At 40.8% G+C, this 21,790-nt stretch overlaps 1 protein-coding gene across 6 annotated transcripts in view; it reads right to left on the reverse strand.

The window, feature by feature from the left end:
- The window catches only part of CMKLR2 (chemerin chemokine-like receptor 2), a 56,573-nt gene extending 41,682 nt beyond the window's left edge, over positions 1-14,891 (reverse strand). For 5 of the 6 annotated variants that reach the window (XM_063430079.1, XM_063430083.1, XM_063430086.1 and 2 more), the window contains exons 1-2: positions 14,794-14,891; positions 14,271-14,454 (exon numbers count right to left, since the gene is read on the reverse strand). The gene's annotated coding sequence lies outside the window, so the exon portion shown is untranslated. Of the gene's footprint in view, positions 1-14,270; positions 14,507-14,793 lie in introns of those variants that run through there. The other variant, XM_063430081.1, reaches the window with a different exon arrangement.
- Positions 14,892-21,790: the final 6,899 nt, after the last annotated feature.

Raw genomic sequence — 21,790 nt, forward strand, 5'->3', positions numbered from 1 at the left:
GCGGGTATTGAAGGTGGGAATGAGGAAAAGAGGAACTGGGGGAGATTGAGGCACATGCAGGAGCTGAGGGGATGACACATGGAGGAGCATGGAGGTGGATGAGACACATGAAGTGTCTGGGGGGATGAGACACATTGAGAAGTTGGAGGGAAATGAGACACAAAGAGGGGCTGGCAGGATAAGACACATGGAGGAGCTGGGGGTAAATGAGACACATGGAGGGGCAATTGGGGATGAGATACATGGTGGCACTGGGGAAGAGAATGAGGCACAAGGGGGCGCTGGGGGAAGTGAGATACATTGAGTGGCTGACAGGAGAATGAGACACATGGAGGGCCAAGAAGGGAGAATGAGATACATAGAGGGGCTTGGGGGGAATGAAACACATGGGGGGGAGGAGAGGGGGCGGGGGGAGGAGAGGCTTTTTGCAACAGGACCCTGTAGTTTCTAGTTACACTTCTGATTACATACACAGATTATGAGTCCAGCAATCTAGATACTTTATTGTTTCTTATTTCTCTTCTCTTTCCTTCCCCTCTCTCTAGACTTTTTCCCTCCCTCTCTCTTCTACCCCTCTCTAACTGTCCTCAAAATCCACATGGCAAGAGTATTTTGAGTTGGGGCTGCAGTCTGCTGGAGGTCAAGAGTTTCTGCTAAATGGTAAAAAGATCTACGCACTCCATGCACCATAACCACTTAAATCTGTTCCAATGGTTATGATGCATACAGTGTACCCCTTAAGGACACATGACATGTGTGACATGTCATGATTCCCTTTTATTCCAGAAGTTTGGTCAAATACACCAAGTACTGAATTTTGCAAAAACTTTTTTATTTTATGCTTTGATGATTCTTTTCCATTATTTCTGCCTTGTTGGACAGTATCAGCAGCTTAGGAGCCAAAACATCGCACTCATTTTGGTGAGGTGGTGAACCCACAAATAAATTCCCCTTCTATATCCTGTAGTGCTGCCTGTGTTTCTCTTCTTTAGAATCAGCAGCAGAGTCTGTCTTACAACAGTTGTAGCTTACACCTATTCATTTAATTTAAAACCACTTAAAATTCTCTGTGTGTTTCCTCAAGAAAATAAACACACAGGACCTGAGAGCCAGACCCTGTACAGTCTAAAACACTCTGTTTTCCATGCCTATGAAAATCATGCTTTGCATCCCATGCAGTAAAAGAGTGTCCCTATTCAAAGGCCGATATTACTTACAAGCCAATTCCTACTGACAAAGGGAAGCCAGACATTCACTCACAGATGGACCAGTGCCATTTCGTTATAAAATCACACCATTGAAATAACTGGAGGTTCACTCCAGGTTATCGTAGGAAGGAAAAGAAGAAAAAATAAATATTAATTTGTAAGAGACACTTCTCAAATATTATAGTATTCATTTCCTTAGTTTGTATAGGAACAAGGAATGTGACAGCTGATAAGGAGAGATTCTAAATTTACTGCTAATTACACATTAATTTTCAGTCCCACATGCTTTAAACCTTCACATGATCCTTTTTTTTAAAAATACAAATAATTGTCTTATCTCTTTTCAGACATTCAATAGTTTCCTCTTGTAAGTGACTAAATACTGTATTGTTCTGAACACAATATCCCGTAGTGTTGTAGGGAAGTCCCCAAGGACACATTTTGTCTGCGTCCTACATAGCTTGCCAGATAATACATATTATTCTGGGAATGCGATAAAAAAGTATCTGTCATCATCATAGGTGCTATCATTTTATCAACATTTTATCTAAATCTTAGGGGGCGGGATTTTAATCACTAACCACATCAATACATGTGGTCAGCTCTAATAAATGTTGAAGCACTGCAATTTACATTTAATTACTGACACTTGTAGTAAATACTAATACAGAAAACTATGGAGAAATTACAGTACTGCATCTCTCAATATATAATAATAATAACAATAACAAAGTATTTAACCAGGAAAGGTACATTCAGATTACTCTGGTTTTCAAATACGTCCTGGGGATGTTACCTTAGCCCAACATACTATAGGGCAATAGTAACCGTTGGTGTGTTTAGGACACATGTGGCTAGGTCTAGTCTGATAGTGGCATGCTCAGGTGCTGGTGTCAGACATTTACTGATGCTCTTTTTTAATTCAGTAATTCAGTGGCTGTCTACCCTTGAAGTGCATACATCCCAACATTTCAAATGGACAAAGAGGAACACCTTAGTTTTAGGGGTATGTCTTTAGGGATGTGGTTTGGGGTGTGACCAGGGGTGGAGCTGCATTGAGAAAATGTAGGTTACTTACTAATTAAATGACCACTATAGTGCCAGGAAAACATACTCGTTTTCCTGGCACTATAGTGCCCTGAGTGTGCCCCCACCCTCAGGGACCCCCTCCCGCCGGGCTGGATGGAGAGTAAAGGGTAAAACTTTATTCCAGCGCCGGGCGGGGAGCTCTCCTCCTCCTCTCCGCCTCCGATCCTCCCTTTCGGCTGAATGCGCATGCGCGGCAAGAGCTGCGCGCGCATTCAGCCGGTCTCATAGGAAAGCAGGTAAGTTGTCAAACTGTTCTTAAACGGTTTGACTACTTACTCTGGGAGGGTGTCCTGGCACGCCTGGCACCATAACCACTACACAGAGGAGTAGTGGTTATTGTGCATGGAATATTTATTTAAATAATCTGCAAGTGCCCCTCCCGGGATCAGGCTCTGGATCCGCCACTGGTTTAAGACATGTATATTAATGTGTGTATTAGATATATATATATAGAATTATGCCTAATATATTTACACATATTAATGTACATTTATATATGCATAATACACAGAGAAATGTCATTAATATGTACCATGTGTAATGAGCAGATATTGGCCCAGTCTTGTTGCTAGGTGCATACTCCAGCACAATAACATATTTAAAGTGAAGAGCGCACCCAACGGACTTCAAAATAAACTTTTTCTTACAGTTTCAGTCCCATTACCAAGCTTTTCTTAATATGTCAAGGTAGTTGGACTGAAACATTGATTACATGCAAAGGCACATCAATGCTTTCTATGGGCGCTTGCGTGCACTCACTGTGATTTTCACAGTGAGAATCACGCAAGCGCCTCTAGCGGCTGTCAGTGAGACAGCCACTAGAGGAATTTGGAGGCTGGATTAACCCTATTATAAACATAGCAGTTTCTCTGAAACTGCTATGTTTATAAAAAAAAAGGGTTAATCCTAGAGGGACCTGGCACCCAGACCACTTCATTAAACTGAAGTGGTCTGGGTGCCTAGAGTGGTCCTTTAAGGAAAATTGTTTCATACTTACCATAATTTTCTTTTCCTGATCATTATTCATGGCAGCATTTACTCATGGGTTATCTCCTCCCCTCACAGCAGAAAGGACAGGAAATATAACTCTGAAACTGGTATAAATAGATCCTCCCCATTTCCATCTTTGTAACTAGCTTCACAACTAGCTTCACAACTCCTATAGTATATGGGTGGGAACGTAATGCTGTCATGAATAATGATCAGGAAAAGAAAATTACGGTAAGTATGAAAAATTTTCCTTATTCCTGATCAATCATGGCAGCATTTACTCATGGGGAATACCCAAGCAGTATATATATCGAGGGAGGGACAGAGTTCAAAAATAGCTAATAGCTATAAAACCATTATTGAGCTGCATAAACCTTAGAAGACTTTAAAAAAGCCAAACAAGTAATCAATAGGATATTATCATAAAATCTGTTCAGACAAGATCATTTATCCCAGAGGCTGCAAGTTCAGCAAGCCCCTGGCATTCAAATGTCTGAAATATCCCGAATAAATATAGAGCCAAATAGGCATTCGGCCCCTGAGGGGGTACCCAGGCTGGCCTGTTGCTGGGTCTTCAGGGATAAGAGGCTGAACCCTGGCATGCACTGGACCATTTTCCTCCCCTGAGGGAGAGGTTGGGTCCGACCCCCGGTCACCAAAGGGGGTACCCAGGCTAGCCACTTTCACAATAGTGCGTTGCTGGGTCTTCAGGGATAGGATGCTGAACCCTGGCAGGGCTACAAAAATATTGCCTGGTGAGCATAAAAGCAAAATCTAGGCCTGCATAAGCAGACTCCTTCCAAACTTATGTGAAGGACAGGAAAAAAGACTGCCTGATGGGAAGGGGGAGGATCTATTTATACCAGTTTCAGAGTTCTATTTCCTGTTTTTTCTGCTGTAAGGGGAGGAGCTAACCCATGAGTAAATGCTGCCATGATTGATCAGGAAAACAATTTATGCAAGTAAAATGTAAGTTGGACAACAATGCATCTTATTTACACAGACTGATTTCTAAATACAGTTATTGAAGTTTACAGACACATTACTGTGAGTATTATTGCTGTGGAGCTCCGTTATACACTCAGACACACCAACAATATGAAACTCCTAGAAAAGAGGGACATTAGGAAGGAAAAGAGGGGTGTAGGGATTTGAGCTCAAAATAGGGAATGTCACTCATACATATGGACACTTGAGAGGTATGAAAGTGTAAACATAAAAAGAAAACAAGTAGAAAATGTGCTAACTAATGTCTAGAAAAAAATGATAAACAAATGTACAAAAATAATGTGCACAGAAAACATAAAAAAAAAAAGATAAAAAAATAAAAGAAAAATAAACGGCCATGGTGCGTGGAGAAACCCTTTAAGCTCTGTATCCAGGATAAAAAAGAGAAATCGTATTCAAATAAGGAACAAATTAAATAAATTCTCAAAATTCCACATATCTGCATCACATGTATTATTTAAATGTGTGTTGAGTTTTGAGGAGTTAACAATAATCTTGCAAATTCAACATCGAAATAGACACATTGGGTATTTTTCTTCCTACTCAGCTGTTTTGGTAACATTTTGTAATACTGTCAACAAATATAAATACAAAACAGAAAAGTAAGGGAAAAAAAACAGACAACAACTAATATTTATTTATTTATTTAACCCCTTAAGGACCAAACTTCTGGAATAAAAGGGAATCATGACATGTCACACATGTCATGTGTCCTTAAGGGGTTAAAGGGACACTATAGTCACCAGAACAACTACATGTTATTGAATTTGTTCTGGTGAGTAAAATCATTACCGTCAGGCTTTTTGCTGTAAACACTGTCTTTTCAGAGAAAAGGCAGTGTTTACATTACAGCCTAGTGATAACTTCACTGGCCATACCTTATATGGCTTCTAGAGGTGCTTCCTGGGGCAGTGCGTGCGAGACGACTTTTGGTCGCCTAATTGACGCTGGACATCCTCACACTCTGCATGAGAACATCCAGTGGCAGTAAAATCCCTATAGGAAAGCATTGGAACGTGCACAAGTGTTCAACAGCTATGTCTTTGGAGGATCCCACGAGACCACGAGAACCTTCCTAGACAATGCCGTTTTCCTCTCAACTTTCACTAGTGACAGTTCGGCGAAATGGCAAAACTTTATGTCAGTAACTCCGCCTTTTGTCACGTTTTGTTAGGTATACTAAAAATGCTTAAGACAAAGTAGTCCAAACTATTTCTTTAGGAAATATATTTTTTTTTTTTTGTGGGGTTGCCCTCTTAAAGATCCTTCCCTCCTCCACTCCACCTGCTTCACCATGAACCAGAGGATGCACATTTCTAGTCTGATATAAAATAAACCAGGCTCCTCTACCACTTACATGCATAGCTTCAGGCTGTCTTCTGGCTCTTTGAAGTTCAGTCCTGCCTGCAGTCACCTCTCCTCTGATCTGCCTCCCTCCTGTCTGATGAACTTCAGAGGTCAAGTTGTGACTCTCAGCAGATGCTGCACACAGCAACGTTAACCCTTTGTGCGGCTTGCTTAAAGGCACTTCCCACTCAAATTGTGAACATGGTCCGTGGTGAGATCCAGGGCTAATAAAAACACTGGCTCAAGTAAAAGACTTTACTGCACAAGGCTCGGGGATCTAGATCTTATAGCCCCTCGCCCTGTGAACGCCTCTGTCTGCTGCCACCTCCCCTGCTGCCACAAACTCTTGTCACTGAACTAGGTCCTTCCATATGGGCTTAGCTGAGTGGAGCTCCTTTCATCCACATGGTTACGTCTAACATATTTTTTAAAGAAAACAAATCTAAGCTCAGCTTTTTAAAGTCAATATTAACAGTAATAATTTAAAGGACATCTGTCATCAAATGTAATGATTTTTATTTTAAATGCTGTATATTGATTTTTACTTTATTTTATTTAATTGAGCAGCCACTTTGAGTCAGTTTGTTCTGTTATCTGACCAACTGCTGCTAAACCTAACTTGCCCGCTGCAGTTTCACACAGAGCAATCTGTGCAGCCAAGTAACCTGCTATTGATCTAGCCCTGTGTGACATTGCCTACATTCCCTTTGGGCTAAGTAAAATAACTAAAGCACTTGTGAAGAAATTTGTTCTTTTACCATACAAAAACTAGTGTGGAGTTTAGGGAAAGATAGGTGAGTTGAGAACAAACTGGAGAATGTTTTTTTTTTTGTTTTTTTGTGTGTGCAATGAATAGAACATGAAACCATTCAAATGTAAACACAGGGTCTGTAGAAAAAAGGTTTAACCCCTTAAGGACAGAGCTTCAGAAGCTTGTCTTTCACTCAATGACACAAGCATTTTTTGCATTTTTTTTGCTGTTTGCGTTCAACTGCAATTTGCATTTGACTAATTTATTGCACCAACGCATATTATATACCGTTTTTTAAAGGACAGAAAGGGCTTTAATTTGATGTAACATATATTTACATAAATGCTTATTTATTATTAAAAAATACAGAAAAATGCAAAAAAAAAATGAAAAATTTTGATTTTATTTAACAGTTTTTGCAATAATAACGTGTGCACAATTAGTGCAGGTTAAGGAAAGTAATTAAAAATAAATTCATTTAGTTGTTCTGATTTACAGAATATATAATGTGTCTGGGATTTTAAGTTTTTTTTGGTAGTTACAGGTCACAAAGCACAAGGAGTAAAATAAACTTTTAATGTGGAGCGATTTTAGAATTTGGTATGTTTCTCTTGTAAGCTTAATAGCCATAAAAGAAAACAAAATTGCCACACAAAAGTATATATTTATATAAAGTAGACACCACAGGCTATTTACCTAAGGTTGTTTTGACACTTTCTACGTAGCCATTTTACCGCCAATCTCTGCTAAATATTGGAGTAAAATTGTGTTTTTCGGGGGTTTTCGCACACAAACTTATAACAAAGAACTTCTCATGTGTATTTTGTAAAGATGGTGTGTGCTATTCCTGTACAAAGTTTTATTATGTGTTCAGTTACTTCTGCTGAGTACAACGGTACCCCCATTGTATGTCTTTGGCACTATTTTGTGAAGCCACAGTGCCATATAGGAGACCTGTCCTTGTCAGTATTCACAGTAGAATTTTGAGAGACGGATTTAATGAGCCTATGCTTCCATTTGGGGTATTATAACAGTTTGACTGTTCAAATAAAACCCACAAAGGCCTACCATTTGTAAAAGTAGACACTCCAGGGTATCTCATAAGGTGCATATTGTGCCTTAACATGCCCCCATTTTTTTACCATTACATGCCAAAGTATGTGGTAAAAAATAATTTTGTGCATTTTTTACATACGGATTGCATTTTTGCTGGGCATTTTGTATATTTCATATGTGCCACTAAGTTCAAACCCCCCAAATTATGCTCAGCTAAGTCTTCTGAGTAAAAGGACACCCCCATTGTATGTCTATGGCACTATTTCGTGAAGCTACAGTGCCATACAGGAGACCTGTCCTTTTCAGTATTCACAGTAGAATTTTGAGAGACGGATTTAATGAGCCTATGCTTCCATTTGGGGTATTATAACAGTTTGACTGTTCAAAAAAAACCACAAAAAAAACCACAAAGGCCTACCATTTGTAAAAGTAGACACTCCAGGGTATATCATAAGGTGCATATTGTGCCTTAGCATGTCCCCATTTTTTCACCAATATATGCCAAAGTATGTGGTAAAAAAATATTTGGGGCATTTTTTACATACGGATTACATTTTTGCTGGGCATTTTGTATATTTCATATGTGCCACTAAGTTCAAAACCTCCAAATTATGCTCAGCTAAGTCTTCTGAGTAAAAAGACATCCCCAATGAATGTCTTTGGCACTATTTTGTGAAGCTACAGTGCCATATTGGAGACCAAGCCATATCAGTTTTTACAGAACTTTGGATTTTGACGCTGGGCCTATGTGCAATTTCCAAGCATCTTCGCAGGTTTTAAATTCAAACTACCCCACAAAGGCCTACCATTTCTTAAAGTAGACACCCCAGGGTATTTCAAAAGGCATATTTTGAACCTTAGCGTGGGATAATTTTTCCGCTAGCTTGTACCAGGTGTAGTGGTAATAAGCGTTTTTTCTGCCTTTTTGACACACAAAGTGAGTTTGCACAGTATATTTTGCAAACCTTATGTGTGCTACGACTGTATAATGCTTCATATGTTGCTCAGCTATGTCAGCTGAGTACAAAAATACCCCCGTATGTACCTTTGCCAGGTATATGTGGACATCAGAGGGGCACATTTGGGACATAGTCATTACAGTTTTTTTCAAACTTTAAATTTTTACGCTGTGCCCATGTCCCATTTTAGAGTATTTTACCAGGCTATATAATTCAAACTACCCCACAAAGGCATACCATTTCTTAAAGAAGACATCCCAGGGTATTTCAAAAGGCATATTTTGAACCTTAGCGTGGGATCATTTTTCCGCTAGCTTGTACCAGGTGTAGTGGTAATAAGCGTTTTTTCTGCCTTTTTGACACACAAAGTGAGTTTGCACAGTATATTTTGCAAACTTTATGTGTACTACGACTGTATAATACTTTATATGTTGCTCAGCTATGTCGGCTGAGTACAAAAATACCCACGTATGTACCTTTGCCAGGTATATGTGGACATCGGAGGGGCACATTTGGGACACAGCCATTCCATTTTTTTTTCAAACTTTAAATTTTTACGCTGTGCCCATGTCCCATTTTAGAGTATTTTACCAGGCTATATAATCCAAATACCCCATAGAGCCATACCATTTCTTAAAGAAGACATCCCAGGGTATTTCAAAAGGCATATTTTGAACCTTAGCGTGGGATCATTTTTCCGCTAGCTTGTACCAGGTGTAGTGGTAATGAGCGTTATTAAATGTATTTTTTAACTTTTTAAAACTTTTTTTACTTTTTAAAACTATTTTTTAAACTTTTGTTATGCTTATTAATTTTTTTAAAGTTTCTTTAACTTTCATAAAACTTTTTTTTACAGATTTAACATTTTTCTAAGCTTTTTTTTTTACCGTTAACCCCTAACTAGCAGTAAGCAGCACTAACAGTAAATTCCCCATTTTCCCATAACTCCCACCCACCCCAGCTAGCAAAATATTTAATTATACAATATTTAAATTAGTTAATTAAATACATTTAACCCCTGAGGGTTAAAAAATAAATAAAAGTTAATTGTCAGGGGTTAAAAAAAAATTAGATCACAGTATAATACTGTGATCTGTATTTTGATCACTGTAGGCAGTGATCGACTGGCAGGGAAGGGGTTAATTTTTATTTGGACTGGGTAAAGGGTTTATTTTTTTTTATTTTTACTTAAACGTTATTAAAACTTTTTTTAACTTAATTTTTTAACTTTTTAAAGCTTAACCCCTAGTTAGCCTAACACTAAATCCCCCAATTCCCCACTAACTTCCACCCTCCCCAGCTAGCTAAATTTATAATTTTAAAATATTTAAATTAATTAATAAAATAAATTTAACCCCTGAGGGTTAAAAAAAAATGAGAATTAACCCTCAGGGGTTAAAAAAAAAAATCAGATCATATTAAAATGTAATCCCTGCCAATTGATCACTGTAGTCAGTGATCAATTGGCAGGGAAGGGGTTAATTTTTTATTAAAATGGGTAAAGGGGGGTGGGATATTAAATTAACTTTTTTTTTTATACACTAGGGGGCAGGATCAGCATTGATCCGTCTCCCTGCACTTCACAGTGAACCCGGAAGTGCAGGGAGGCGGAAGGTAAGTATACACAGCACATGTGCTCGCTTTGACATGCTGTCAGAGCGTGCACATGTACTGGGGCAGCCCGATCCGGTGCTCCCGGTCTGCCTCTAATACAGAGGCAGACCGGGAGCACCATTAACCCCACGATCGCCGCGATTGCGGCGATCTGGGGTTAATTTTACCGCGTGACGGACGAGGTCCGTCACCCGTCGTTAAGGGTATTCCCTGGATGACGGACCTCGTCCGTCACCCGTCCTGAAGGGGTTATACAGTCTTTTTATGTACCACAACATCGGAGTCTGGGGAAGCGGCACACCAGTGGGAGAAGGTAAATGGAGCGGACCTGCCTTGAAAGGGGTCGGGCCCATCCAAATTACTGGCAAGTCAACTTGCAGTGAATGCATGTTATGTAAAAAGAGGGAATTGGGAGCACACCCGAAACATGCATTTCTCAGCACTGGTGCTGCTTTACAGACCATAATGCATACAATATACGTATTAAGGAACAGCACAAACACACACACAAATACCGTTTTAGATTTTACAAGGCTACTTAAATCACCTATCAGCAAATATGGCAATTCAGTTCCCCTCAAGGCATCTCAGTGAAATGTTACAATGTAAACTTTGCCCAGGTCTCTACATTTGTAGCGTTCACTAATTTGGGAATTCAAAGTTAATGCTAAGTGAATTTCAAATTAGGGCCAAAGTAGCCGAACCAGAAGCATAGCTGACATAGAGAGTGTGGCCAGGTCGGCTATTTTTCCCTTGAATTTGTAATTCACTTTTAATTCTCACTTTAGTGAATAACCTTCATAGTTATTTTCAGCAGTAATTTCTCCTAGTAATATGAAAACTATTTTACATTTTCTTTGATACATACTTCCAAAAGGTCATTTCTGTTGGGTGTGCTTGCATGTTGATATGAATGCTGTTGGTGTGAAAGTAATCCCTATAGGCAACAGCCGAACTGATGTGGAAGTAATAAGCTAAACATTTTCTTTTACCCTTCCCCTGCCTCCTACAGGAAACAATAGCTGCAGTCATGCTATCATGCATGCCAATCAGTTAGCTCACGGCAGGAAGAGTTTTTCTAATGGATTCCAGCACAGCTTGCATCTTCACCACATGTAGGTGAGGCAAATAAGTTATCATTAAAAGAGATGCCTTTGGTATACCTCCCAAGTGTCCCTATTTAGGAGGGGCAGTCCCTATATTGGGCACAAATCCCTCTGTCCCTCTTTTCTATACTTATCTTTTCTAGGAGCTTTATATTGTTGGTGTGCCTGAGTGTATAGCAGAGCTCCTCAGCAATAATACTAATGGTTCTTTAAAGTTTCTTCATACTAATAAATGTATTTAGAAACCAGGCTGTGTAAATACGATACATTGTTCTTGTTCTGAATTATATTTTATAAATTGTTATTAGTAAGTCACCTAAAATTTCTCAGGCTAACCTCACCCCTGGCCAAAAAAAAATTAAAGTGTCCATTTGAAATGCTGGGAAGTATGCATAGGTGATACCGAAGGTTCATCATAATGTTCATAATATATTAAGTTATGAAACATAACTCAGAGGTACGCGTGTTATGGGTAGCCATTGCAAACTGTAGCAAAACAAATTATATGATTCTAAATTAGCTGAGAATCATGGGAATTGTAGTTCCTCAATGTCTGGAAGCCAGCATGCTGAGAACTGGAGAGCTATAAAATGCAAGAACCCTTTCTAGTGCTTCCACCATGTCTGGTTGAATGTTTTTTTGGAATCGTATATTTCATGGCACTCTAGATTAGTGTCAAGAAAACTCCCATGATCCTTAGCTAGCAAATTCCCATCCAAATACTGGATCATAGGACATTTAGTACTGGCAAGAAAGTTACAGAGTAGAAACCTAATATAGAATAATTAAAGCGGCTCTGTCAGTATCTTCCCTTGCTGACCACACCCTCTCTTGCGGTCTCCTAAGCTGCCCAACACTTGTATTTTGTACCACATACATTTTTATTTTATAAGCTGCCGGTTCCATCAGCTTCATGCAATGCACCACCATCTTGCAAATTCCCCCATGGGGCTCCCCAGAAGTCTCCTCCTCTGTCCTCAGTAGGGGGTGCATGCCATATTACGGGCATGCTCAGTTCACTGGTCAGGTGTGGTGTGTAGCAATTGTCATCTGGATCCTGCAAGAGTCAGGTCTCAAAGGAGGTAAGTAATTCAGTAACAACCAATGACAAAAGCTGACAATGATGTGGAGCATAATAGGGCACTATAGTCACCAAAACAACATTAGCTTAATGAAACAGTTTTGTGTTACAGATCATGCACGGTGGTCTCATTGCTCAATTCTCTGCCATTTAGGAGTCAAATCACTTTGTTTATGCAGCCTTAGGCACACCTCCCTGCATGTGACTTGTACAGCCTTCCTAAACACTTCCTGTAAAGAGTCATCCAATGTTTACACGTCCTTTACTGCAAATTATATTTAACTTAAAATGTCTTATCTCCTGCTCTGTTAACAGCTTGCTAGACCTTACAGTAGCATATTGTATGTAATTAAAGTTCAAATTAAAGAGAAGGAGATAAAATCAATAAGTTACATCTGATTAAAAATTAAACTATTTTGTTTCCATGCAGGCTGTGTCAGTCACAGCCAGTAGAGGTGTGGCTAGGGCTGCATAAACCAAAACAAAAGTGATTTGCCTCCTAAACAGCAGTGAATTGAGAAGTGAAACTTCAGAGGCATGAGCTAGACACTGCATCATTAAGCTAAAGTTGTTTTGGTGACTACAGTGGCCCTTTAACTAAAACTCCACCTTTTGTCAACCCTGTGCTTTCTACATAAGTAAACTATTCTTTATGTATAAACGTATGTATACGTATTACTTTACTTGAAAAAATTACCTGGTCTGCCGAGGGGGACACAATGCAGCACTATACATTTTTAAAAAAAAGTAACAGAGATGCTTTTTATGTAGTTTGGAATTTTCCTTGCTCAACTGTTCACATTTACTATGGTAAAAAAATAAAAAAATTTAACGTCTGCCATATAACATTTAGAAACAGCTCATCAGTCAGAGTGGTGTAACCAAGCATACAACAAATATATTTTAACTGTCATATGTGTCTGTGTGCTACATTAAGAGTTGAGCTCCAAAGACAGAAAGAAAACGAAAAATAAACGTAGAATGCAAAAGAGTTCAGTTTATTTAAACTTTTTTTATCCCATATTATGTGTAAAATGTTACAAAAAGAGGACAGTGTTGCGATTTACATCAAATCTGAACTCTGCTACTGAACTCCATGGATTTACATGTTTTTATTTACATATGTGAATGTCAATCATCTACATTATACATTCACCAAGTACATGTGATGATCATGTATACTGTGGAGAAGGACATCATTAACCTCTGAAAGACCAAGGTTTATAAAAATATAGTTGTGTCTCACGTCTGAGATGTTATAGGTCATTAAATGCTATTATTGTAACAACAAAAGTTCTAAAGAACATATAAAGTATTGCAGTGATACATGACTTATTAACCTCTTCATGACAAGGTGTTAACAGAATACCTTTGTAGCATGACATTTAAGGCAAATTGATGTGAAAGAGTTAATTATCAAATTCTAAACACATATCTTTACTAAATTCTTTTGCTTTTGACCTACCCAGAATATCTAGTTGCAGCTCTTTTTAGCAGGATAAGAGGTAATAAGCAAAATCGTGTGTTGGGTTTACTAATGTAGGAATGGTTAGGATTTAACATATTTTAAAGGAATCACTGATTTAAGAGGGTTTTTTTTTTGGTTTTTTTTTGCAAACTATGTAACCTTTGTCTCTGCTATTTTGACATTGAACAAAATAAAATAAAAATAAAAAACCACCACAAAAAGAAAAGCCTATTTCTGTTATTCTTTGGGCCCCATGCAGGAAAGTAAGGAAATCATTCTTAGAATCCTGTAAAGTCCACAAACGTTACATTAACCCCCTGAGGACTGGATATTCTATGCCGATGCAATCTGGACTTTTCAAAGTTTCTGTTCCAAAATAGAATAACTCACCCATTTAATAACTGCAAGGGTGAATGGAACTGCCAAAGGGTAATCCATGCCAAGGTAAGGTTTGTAGACTAGACTAGATTGTGACAACAGCAAAGTGTAACATTCACATTGAATTCCCAACAATTCTCACTTTAGTAAATAACTCTGTTGGCCTTGCTAGCTGAGACACAATACCCTGAAGATTATAAGAAATAGGAACTCACCCTAATAGCAGCAGCTTCAATGCGTGTCTGCAGCTGGAGCAGCTATTCTACAAATAGGAGTCTATGAATCAGTCTCACAGTCAGGTCCAATCTCCACCCTCCAACAAGTCTCCAAGTTCAGCTTTTATTCTGCTTCTTGGATGTAGGATATGACATGTCACATCTGGGTGCATACAGGATAATTCTAATAAAATGGTTTAAAGGTTACTGGGTACTGGAAATGCTGACAGTTACCAGCAAACGATAAGGGAAGGACTAAACAGAGCTGCAACCCATTGAAAGAATTATAGAGTAATCCCACCCAGAGAGAGTGGTGTTGATTCAGGGGTGGGGGTAGTGTAGCTAAACATCACATCATCCTGAACTGTCAAAGTGTCTCAAACATGTTGATCAGTGTTTAGAGGGTTTTCTGAACTTTAGTGATTTTACTTATAAAAATTTGTTAACAAATAAAAATGGACACTTAGCACTTACCAACCCTTTTCTATTTTGTTGAAAACCTGAAAATAATGTTAAAAATGACCTTGAATCCAGTGCTGGGTTAAGTTCTCCCTAATAGTTTCCTCTACTTCACATGAAGTCATCACTTCCTTTTGAAAGTATTGTCCTTTTATTCATGTGCCCAAAATGTGAACGGCACCATTTCAACTGCTGCAATGCTCTTTAAAAAGCTTGCTAAAGGCCATTGCAGCAGTCGAAACGTTGCTGTTTTACAGTTTGAGAACCCGAATAAAGGGGAGCTACTTTCAAAAGGCAGTAGTGGAATTTATTTTTAGAATTTCCTGAATATATACTGGTTTAGATGGAATCAGATTCCTTGCACCCGTGTATGGTTGGTTCTTATTCTGTAGTTTAAAATCATTTCCCTGTCCGTGGTCCATTCAAATGTTTCTCATAGAGAAGCCTTGTTGGACTAGTGGATGCTAAACTGTGCACGCACATGATGTATCTGTTCTCTTTTCTGGCACACTCATAGCACCTCCTGCTTATGATGACTGTATTTCCACAGAATTAGTCAGTCTGGATGTGTAACTACATCCTGTCAAAAATTTACTTATTTCTCTCTATAGGCAGGGTTTCCAGCTGAACACTGCACAGAAAGATTTCTTAAAGGGATCTTATAGTGCTAGGAAAACAAAGCCATTTTCCTGGCACTATAGGGTTAATAGGTCCCTCCCTCGCCCCCCCCCCCTTTCTGCGACGTCGGCAGAGGAGACCTAATGTGCATGCGCGGCAATTGCTGCGCACGCATTAGGCCTCCCCGTAGGAAAGCATTATTCAATGCTTTCCTATGGGGAAAATCTTATGCTGAAGGTACTCATGCAGAGCGTGAGGACGTCCAGTATCAGATAACGGACCAAAGATCTGTTTGGATTCCTTAAGCCCTCTAGTGGCTTTTTGTTAGACAGCCACAGAGGGCAGACGTAGAGCTGGAATGTAAGCATTGCAGTTTCTCTGGAACTGAAATGTTTTACATTGCAGCACTAAGTGCAATAGGGACACAGCACCCAGACTACTTCGATGAACTGAAGTGGTCTGGGTGCCTACAGTGTCCCTTTAAACAATGACAACCTCTGAAAGCAGAAGTTGTAATAAAGGTGGAAGCAACCCTTTACTCAATAAATGTTTGTTCTCTTTGATGTTAAAAGAAAAATACTGTTCCCTGCTTAGACCAGGAGTTTATTTACCATATAGTTTTGAGTGCGAATATAACTCGAAATTGGAATAGCTGAAATGGCAGTCCAATCATGACTAAATGGATTTTGATTTTAGAAAACAAGAACTTTGGAATAGACCATGTGGAAAACATTCATCATCTGAATACAAGAACGGCAGGAACTCTCAATCTAACAGGTATAGATTAGATAAACAGATGAGTGTGACTGAGGAAGTCACTAAGGCAGCAACTACACCGTGTGAAATTATGATACTCTTAGATCCAGGGCCGGTGCAAGAATTTTGCCGCTTTAGGCTAATATCCATTCGGCACCCTCTCATGAGATAGTTTCATCGTGTCACAAGTTTATTCACGAACGACAAAAGAAAACATTCCATTGATTTCTTTTAACAATTTAGTAGATATACTCACAAAGAAAATGTGTTTTTTTTTTTCTGCAAGCTCTCAAATCAGAGGCTTCTCATTGAGAAGCCTCTGTATTGGAGCCACAATTGTGTGCATGCACACTTCATCACAGCTTTCCTATGTTTCCCATGTTTCCCTAGTTTAGCTCATTGAGAAAGGGGTAAGGCAGGAGCATGCTCATAGAACACGTCTGCCTCTTCTGTTAGCTCTGTGCAGCTAAAGTAAATGGAAAATAACCTTCCTAGCTGTGTGGTAGACTGAAAGGTGTTTTTGCCCCCAAATAAAAAAGTCAAATAAAAAATTTCTATTGAAATCAGCCCGTTTATAAACTGTCAAGAAAATGACAAACACCAGAGATATAAAGCACTTCAGTGTGTGGACACTCTGTGTGTGGAGTATTCCTCTCTCTTAGCAAACTGCCTTATACATACACAAACCCACAAACAAACTGCCTTATACATATAAACACACGCCATCTAATACATACACACAAGTACACTGCTAAATACATACACACACACACAGAAAGTGCACACAAACTGCCTGGAATACACACAGAAACAGCCAAATGCAAACATACACCAACACATACAAACTGTCTCATATTTACACACACTTCCTATTACATACAATCACACACTCGCTAATAAAGAAACACATAAATACACACACTGCCTCACCCACACAAACCGCTTTATAGAAACAAACAAGGGTATGGATTTTTTTTTTAATCTGCTTGTCTAAAGTGGACCCCTACACAAACACACTGAACAATGAACCATACACGAATACATTGCACACTGACACGCTGATCCATACACACACAAACTATACATTCTCTGACATTCGCACATAGCACAGATTACCAGCAGCAGCCTGTCCAATATACAGCATGTTGGCAGCTGAAGGGTATTAAGTCAGGCTGAATCCTGAGCATTGTGCCATGATTTTTGAGCATGAGGAGCAGTTGGATGCTGTGGCCTTGTAAGCTGCAGCCAGTCCCAGTTACAGCATCCCAGAGATACACTCAATGTCCGGAGATACACCAACTCCCCCCAAGGCAGCCCTAAAAGAATAGAAAAAAAAATCTATTATTATTACATGTAACGGATCACCTGGCACCCCGACTGGGTACCTCCGCCAAAGGAGGGCAGAGTGCAGAATATTTGATAGAGTCCTAACCTCAACATCTGAGGAAAGGGATTTAGGGGTGATTATTTCTGATGACTTAAAGGTAGGCAGACAATGTAATAGAGCAGCAGGAAATGCTAGCAGAATGCTTGGTTGTATAGGGAGAGGTATTAGCAGTAGAAAGAGGGAAGTGCTCATGCCATTGTACAGAACACTGGTGAGACCTCACTTGGAGTACTGTCCGCAGTACTGGAGACCGTATCTTCAGAAGGATATTCATACCTTAGAGAGAGTTCAGAGAAGGGCAACTAAACTGGTTCATGGATTGCAGGATAAAACTTACCAGGAAAGGTTAAAGGATCTTAACATGCAGTGGCGTACATACCAGGGTCGCAGGGGTCGCGGCTGCGACCGGGCCCGGCCCACCAGGGGGCCCGGCCGCCCCTGCGACCCGGTATGTACCCACAGGGCCAGCCTCTTCTGCTGGGGGGCCCAGGAGCCGGCCACCTCCGGGCCCCCCGAGGCTGGCCCTGCTGTCACCCGGCTGGCGGGCGCGCGAGGGAGCACTGTCCCCTGAGTGCTCCCTCTTCAGCTCCCTCGCGCACCGCACTGAAACCGGAGCCGGAAGATGACGTCATCTTCCGGCTCCGGTATCAGTACGCGGCGCGCGAGGGAGCTGAAGAGGGAGCACCCAGGGGACAGTGCTCCCTCGCGCGCCCGCCAGCCGGGTAACAGCAGGACCAGCAACACCACTGGACCCCAGGGAATCCCCCCACTCACACAGGTAAGGAGGCTGGGGGGATTAAATTTAAAAAAAAAACAGAAAAAACGTGTGTGTGTGTTTAGTGAGTGTGTTTAGTGAGTGTGTGTTAGTGAGTGTGTGTTAGTGAGTGTGTGTTAGTGAGTGTGTGTTAGTAAGTGTGTGTTAGTGAGTGTGTGTTAGTGTTAGTGAGTGTGTGTGTGTTAGTGTTAGTGAGTGTGTGTGTGTTAGTGAGTGTGTGTTAGTGAGTGTGTGTTAGTGAGTGTGTGTTAGTGAGTGTGTGTTAGTGAGTGTGTGTTAGTGTTAGTGAGTGTGTGTGTGTTAGTGTTAGTGAGTGTGTGTGTGTTAGTGTTAGTGAGTGTGTTAGTGTTAGTGAGTGTGTTAGTGTTAATGAGTGTGTTAGTGTTAGTGAGTGTGTTAGTGTTAGTGAGTGTGTTAGTGTTAGTGAGTGTGTGTGTGTTAGTGTTAGTGAGTGTGTGTTAGTGTTAGTGAGTGTGTTAGTGAGTGTGTTAGTGAGAGTGGTAGTGAGTGTGTTAGTGAGTGTGTTAGTGAGTGTGTTAGTGAGTGTGTTAGTGAGTGTGTTAGTGTTAGTGAGTGTGTTAGTGTTAGTGAGTGTGTTAGTGTTAGTGAGTGTGTTAGTGAGAGTGGTAGTGAGTGTGTTAGTGAGTGTGTTAGTGAGTGTGTTAGTGAGAGTGGTAGTGAGAGTGGTAGTGAGTGTGTTAGTGAGTGTGTTAGTGAGTGTGTTAGTGAGAGTGTTAGTGAGAGTGTTAGTGAGTGTGTTAGTGAGTGTGTTAGTGAGTGTGTTAGTGAGTGTGTTAGTGTTAGTGAGTGTGTTAGTGTTAGTGAGTGTGTTAGTGTTAGTGAGTGTGTTAGTGTTAGTGAGTGTGTTAGTGAGAGTGTGAGTGAGTGTGTTAATGTGAGTGTGTTAGTGTTAGTGAGTGTGTTAGTGAGTGTGTTAGTGAGTGTGTTAGTGTTAGTTTGTGTTAGTGTGTGTGTGTTAGTGAGAGAGTGTGTTAGTGTTAGTGAGTGTGTTAGTGTGAGTGTGTTAGTGTGAGTGTGTTAGTGTGAGTGATTGTGTTAGTGAGTGTGTTAGTGTGAGTGATTGTGTTAGTGAGTGTGTTAGTGTGAGTGATTGTGTTAGTGAGTGTGTTAGTGTTAGTGAGTGTGTTAGTGTTAGTGAGTGTGTTAGTGTGTTAGTTTGTGAGTGAGTCTGAGTGAGTGAGTGTGTGTTAGTGAGTGTGTGTTAGTGAGTGTGTTAGTGAGTGTGTTAGTGAGTGTGTGCTAGTGTGAGTGATTGTGTTAGTGAGTGTGTTAGTGAGTGTGTTAGTGTTAGTGTGTGTGTCTGTTACTGAGTATGTTTGTGTGCGTCTGTCACTGAGTGTGTGTCTGTCAGTAAATGTGTGCGTCTGTTCATGAGAGTGTGTGTGTGTGTGTCTAAAGCACGTACCTTTCTCCAGCGCCGGGCTCCCTTGGCGCTGGGGATCTCTCCGTCCCGATCCGCCTCTCAGCTCCGAATGCACATGCGTGGCAAGAGCCACGTGCGCATTCAAACCGCCCATATAGGAAAGCATTACTCAATGCTTTCCTATGGACGTTCAGCGTCTTCTCACTGTGATTTTCACAGTGAGAATCGCAGAAAATCCTCTAGTGGCTGTCAATGAGACAGCCACTAGAGATGGATTAACCCACAGTGAAACATAGCAGTTTCTCTGAAACTGCTATGTTTTCAGCTGCAGGGTTAAAACTAGAGAGACCTGGCACCCAGACCACTTCATTGAGCTGATTTGATCTGGGTGTCTGTAGTGGTCCTTTAAGTGTATGTGTTTATGCATGCACTGGCGTACATACCGCGGTCGCACGGGTCGCAGCCCTGTGACCAGGTGCCCGCCCGCCATGTGTTGCGGCCCCAGCCCGCGCAGAGTAAGCGCGGGGGGGGGGGGGGGGGGGGGGGGGGGGGGGGGGCCCACAGATCAGTTTTCGCACCGGGGCCCCATGGGTTGTGTGTACGCCACTGTTAACATGTATAGCTTGGAGGAAAGACGAGACAGGGGGGATATGATAGAAACATTTAAATACATAAAGGGAATCAACACAGTAAAGGAGGAGACTATATTTAAAAGAAGAAAAACTACCACAACAAGAGGACATAGTCTTAAAATAGAGGGACAAAGGTTTAAAAATAATATCAGGAAGTATTACTTTACTGAGAGGGTAGTGGATGCATGGAATAGCCTTCCAGCTGAAGTGGTAGAAGTTAACACAGTAAAGGAGTTTAAGCATGCGTGGGATAGGCATAAGGCTATCCTAACTATAAGATAAGGCCAGGGACTAATGAAAGTATTTAGAAAATTGGGCAGACTAGATGGGCTGAATTGTTCTTATCTGCCGTCACATTCTATGTTTCTATGTTTCTATGTTTTTGCCCCGTCGTGCACATGGTCTTATGCCCAAAACAGTTCCATACACTCGACGACAAAACACTGCTGGACAATTTAAGATGGCCACCGCCACATTTTTGAATCTGTTCCAGTTAAAAGTCCAAGGAGCAGAAACAGTACTTTTGAACGTGGGTTATCACAGGGCCCATAGTCCCAGGGTAAAAGACTGGCAAGTAGTCCCCTCCAAAAACTCGTGGCAAATTCAGCTAAAAGGGGGAGTTTGCCACATTACATACATGTAATGCATATATATAGCAACAGACTGCCACACTGCCTAATACACACACACACACACACAATGTCTAATAGACACACACTGCCCAAGATCATGTTACAGAGCAGAGCTACCAGGAGGAGGGTACTAGGAGCATTGAGGGGCGGGCACTGCCGGCAGCTTTATCACGGGGGAGGCAGCACTCGGCAGCATAGCCTCATGGGGGGGGGTGGGGTCATTTCAGACAAACATTACAGCACCTGCGGAGGCCCCACTTTTGCCTGTAGGAAGTGCCGGTCCTGCTTAGATCTCGTAAGTGGTCAAATTTAGCCTCCTGTATCAGTAAATATGTATGTAGTATTGTGGTGGAATCTCGGTAAAAATAAATTTAGTAGGCCGAGATTACCACGTGGCATGTGTACGTGCATATGCTGACGTATCGATCAGTTGGTTGCACGAGGCAAGATACGATCAGTAGTGTACGGAGCATGTGCAAGAATACAGGATGTAGTATTCCCCCTCCTCCATTGTGCTGGACAAGCCATGCGGTCAAGCAGGAAGTTAATTCTTATTTGTGTTGATTGGTTAAGAGAATGTGCGGGTGGAGCTTAATATGGGAGGAGTTATATGCCTATATAAGGAGCCTGCACTATTGTCCGGGGCTCAGAACTTGCTGTATTTTGGTGACGTTAGTCCCTCTGAGTCCCGATCGGTGATCCAATAAAGAATCTCTTCCTTCCTGAAGAAACCTGTGTCCATCTCTCTGTGCTTGGCTTCCGTCAGTTTCTCCGGTATCATTTGGTGCATTGGCCGGGAAGCTCATCGTTCAACGGTAGCTGAGAGGCAGAGGCGTGAGACGGTCTATCTTTGCCCACGTTCTCTACGGCTGCACCC

Source organism: Pelobates fuscus, chromosome 8 (assembly GCF_036172605.1).
Source record: "Pelobates fuscus isolate aPelFus1 chromosome 8, aPelFus1.pri, whole genome shotgun sequence".
In the NCBI taxonomy this organism is placed as follows: Eukaryota; Metazoa; Chordata; class Amphibia; order Anura; family Pelobatidae; genus Pelobates; species Pelobates fuscus.